This window comes from Phoenix dactylifera, chromosome 1 (assembly GCF_051530095.1).
Source record: "Phoenix dactylifera cultivar Ajwa chromosome 1, Ajwa_hap1_PhDact_Kaust_v1.1, whole genome shotgun sequence".
NCBI classification, from domain to species: Eukaryota; Viridiplantae; Streptophyta; class Magnoliopsida; order Arecales; family Arecaceae; genus Phoenix; species Phoenix dactylifera.
The window spans coordinates 51,259,552-51,263,744 of NC_143190.1; positions in this window are offsets into that span (position 1 = coordinate 51,259,552).

Consider the following 4,193-nt stretch of genomic DNA (forward strand, 5'->3'; position numbering starts at 1 on the left):
ATATCGGGTCAAGAAAGTCGCAGGATATTCCGGAAGGCAGCACCGATGCGGTTCAAATATTTGTCTCTCTCTCAGCGTATCGGGAAGCGGATATTTTCTTGAAAGAGCGCCGATACGCTTCCCAAGTCTCATCCCCAAGCTGTTAGAAACCGGGATAGGATACGGTCATGGGGGGGCGGGAGTTTTTATTTTTGGTCTACATTCCCGTTTTACCCTTCTACGAACCTATGGTGCGGCGAGTTCAGATAGCGTAGATGAATTATTTGTGAAGCATAATAAATCCTTGGGAGATGAGTCGGCCACAATGATCGGTTGGATCCTAAAGATTTCAAGCCATTTGGGACATCCACGCAACTGGTAGAGATGGAATAGCTTTACAAGCCAAGTATATATTTAGAAAGGCAAATGAGGCTTTAAATTGAGTGGCTGCTTATGTGACCAGCCAATTCGATGGCACTATGTAGCCCAAGGAGGAAGAGTTATCTCAGGCACTCCGTGACATTTTGTTTTCTGACTTTATTTAGTGTATTTGAAACCGTGTTGTATAAAACACCCGCTTTAAAAAAAATCTTTGACATAATAAAAAAATAATTTATTATTAAAAAAATTAGCCGATTCAATCTATAGCTCACCTGTAGACCAGACTAATAATATCGAGCCACATCATTTAATTTTCTACTAAATAAAACATATATAAAAAAAGGGAACTTGCTTAGCGGTCCATTTATTGACCAAACTTTAACATTAAATCCCTATTGACCAATTGTTTAACAACCGGTCCATATATATTTCAACATTGCTTTATGGGACGAAAATGCCCCCGCCTCTCCCATTCCCACCGAAGAAGGAGAAGAAAAAGGCAACCGCCGGCCACGGCCCGCCCCTCTCGAGCCTCCTCCCGCGCCTGCCGCCGGCCATGGCCCGCCCTCTCCCGCGCCCGCTGCCCCCTTCCACACCGCCGGAAATGCCACCGCCCCCACGGTGGGGAGGTGCCGAAGAAGAGGAGCCGCTGGCCAGTCGCGGCTGCCACAGGCGCCACCGGCTGCAACTCGCCCCTCCGGTGGCCCCCTCCTGTGGCCGCCACCGTCCGGCCCCCTTCCGTAGCTGCCGGCCTCGCGAGAAGAGAAGGAGAAGGGAAGAAAAGAAGAAAAAAAGAAAAGCAAAAAAAGAAAACAAAAGAAAAAGAAGAAAAGAAAATAAAATAAAAATAAAGTTAACTGTATTTCTAGACAAGTTAACTGTATTCACAGACCTGGGGTCGACCCCTGCTCACCTGGAGTCAACCCCTTAACAGCACGAGTCGACCCCTGCTCACCTGGAGTCGACTCTCTCAGGCTTTCCTAGACAAGTTAACTGTATTCCTAGACAAGTTAATTGTGTTCCTGGACAAGTTAACTGTGTTCCCAAATAACTTAACTGTGTTCCTAGACAAGTTAACTATGTTCACAGACAACTTAACTGTGTTCCTAGACAACTGTATTCCTAGACAAATTAACTGTGTTCCTAGACAAGTTAATTATGTTCCTAGACAAGTTAACTGTGTTCCTAGACAAGTTAACTGTGTTCCTAAACAACTTAACTATTTTTCTAGACAATTGTATTCCTAGACAAGTTAACTGTGTTCACAAACAACTTAACTGTGTTTCTAGACAACTGTGTTCCTAGACAAGTTAATTGTGTTTCTAGACAAGTTAATTGTGTTCATAGACAACTTAACTGTATTCACAGACAAGTTGACTATGTTCACAGATAAGTTAACTGTGTTCACAGACCTGGGGTCGACCCCTGCTCACCTGGAGTGTAATAACCCCAAAATATTTTTTTTATATAAAAAAAGGATAGAATAGTCCTTTAAAATTGATATGAGGGGTAAAATTGGAAGGAATCAAAAGTTAATGGCATAACGGTAGATATGTTGAAGTGTTAGGGGCAAAATGGGAATTTTTGGTGTGTGATGTGACTTAATTAGGAGGGTTTGGTGGCTCAGACGTGAAACAGAGAGGAGAGGGAGTTCTCAGGCGACAGAGAGGAAGAAAAAAGAAGAAGAGGAAAGAAAAGGAAGAAAGGAAGAGGAAGAAGAAGAAGAAAAAGAAAGGGAAAGGAATCTCGGTTGCACTTCCAGCTGAAGGGAAAAGTGTAGATCTCCTTCCCCTCTACGCAAGGACCTCGATTTCCAAAAAGAAAAAGGTAAATGTCCATCCCTATCTAGTCTTTTGATAACATTAGGCTTTACAAAGGGTGAATATAGTCTAGAGGGGTCGGATAAGGGTTGTAGAGGCAGTTAAAAGAGGAAGAATCGGATTTTGACAAATTTTTCCGGCACTACGGAAAAACTGTGTCGAAGTCCCAACTTCGGCGAATTATTTAGGGGGTCAAACGACCTCCGATAGCAATGCATGTTACCTCTTTGGAATCCCCTATGAGTGTAGAATGTTAGGTAAAAATTTCATCAAATCTGGAGTTTGGAAAGTGGATCAAACCCGGGATGAAGTAACCGGCTGTCGGTCCGGGTTACTGTTCATCCGGGTGGAAAATAAGGGATTTCATGCTATAATAGAGTATTAAGCCTAGATCAAGCTAAAAGGGACCTTGTACTCATGCAAGGAAATCCCTAGTATACATAAATGATGAGTTAATTAATAGAAAAAAGAAAAAAAAGAAAGAAAAGAAAAGATTTAGGGAACGGGGGAGTTGAATCAATTAAAGTTCCCTATATTATAATTGGCACGTAGATTATGACCTTGATACAAGACTAAATGTATTGTAAATGCATGTATCAGTTGGGCAAGAAGCTAGGGAACAAGAGGAAGAAGTTCCCCACTGCCAGCTGTAGATTTTTGGAGGCGTATCAGGGCTGTGCCAGATTGACAGGTGAGTGGGAGTCATGTACTTTGCACCATGAGCATCCTTAATTCATTTTCATGAATGTCGCCAAGTGTGAATTGATTCCACTTGAGCATATTGATTGATATTGTAGTAGATTCCTCTATAATCTTGATTCTCCATGCTTGATTATTCTGTACATGCATTTGAGGGAACATTGAGAGGAATTATGAGGGGTTGATGAGTAATCAAATTGATTCCGAATTGTGAAATAACTTCTTTTGTAAATTGATTTCATTTCCTCTATTTCAAAGACTTGTGAGTGGTAGCTTTGATTATACTCCTTTATGAGTAATTAAATTGGATCTGAATTGTGAAATGACTTCTTTTGTAAATTGATTTCATTTCCTCTATTTCAAAGACTTGTAGAGCCCTTCTCATGGTATATTGAGTTGCATTGTACTCCCGTGATTCCTCACTCCCAACCCTGATGTTAGTTATAATTGGGTCGTGGCCGAGTGAGTGGTAGTCTTGATTATGCTCCTTTTTAGTAGAGTATTGGGAGGGTGCATTATGACATTTATGCATGGCTTGGCAGTATCTGCAGGACACCTATAGTCGATGGGGTTGAACATCGGCCTTTGTGCACATAGTAGCCTTCTGGGTGGGCGGAGCCCAGTCCCTTCCTAGGGGGGGACACGGCCCTAGGCGTAGGATCGGCCGGTCCTACGACTTATATTCTGCTTGCCGCCGGGCATAGTAAGACCCCGCGAGGTGCAGTATGGCTTTCCGCGGATGTAGAATTCCCGCGAGGTGCCGTTTAGTATGTAGATGTGAGATGGATTTCTGTTCTGGATACTGGCCGGCATTTACATGATTAGTGTGATGTCTTATCCTACATATGCATGTGACAGTAAGGAGTTGTTGCTGGTTCGCCTGGGGCGTAAAACCCACCTCCCGACAGCTGTCTAGTGATGATTTCAGCATATTGACACCTGATTTGTATGTTCCAGCATTATGATCTGTTGAGCATATTCATGAGTAGCATATATGTTTGCTTGATTATTCCATATATGCTTCAGATGAGTTGATATTGATTGAGGTGATATTGATGATTTATTCCATATTCTCTATGTTGAGTTCATGTTCATGTTGTTATTGATCTTGAGATTTCATCTCGAGCCATGATTATATTTGTCTCATGTGCATAGTACTCTCTACTCCACTCACTGAGTATTTATATACTCACTCCCCAGTTTGGTGTTTTTGATTGCAGGGCAGGTATTGTATAGAGAGGAGCAGGATTAGTGGTTGCCTGCTAGCTGTGCCGCTCCATAGTATAGTATAATATAATGTAGATAGAGGTTTAT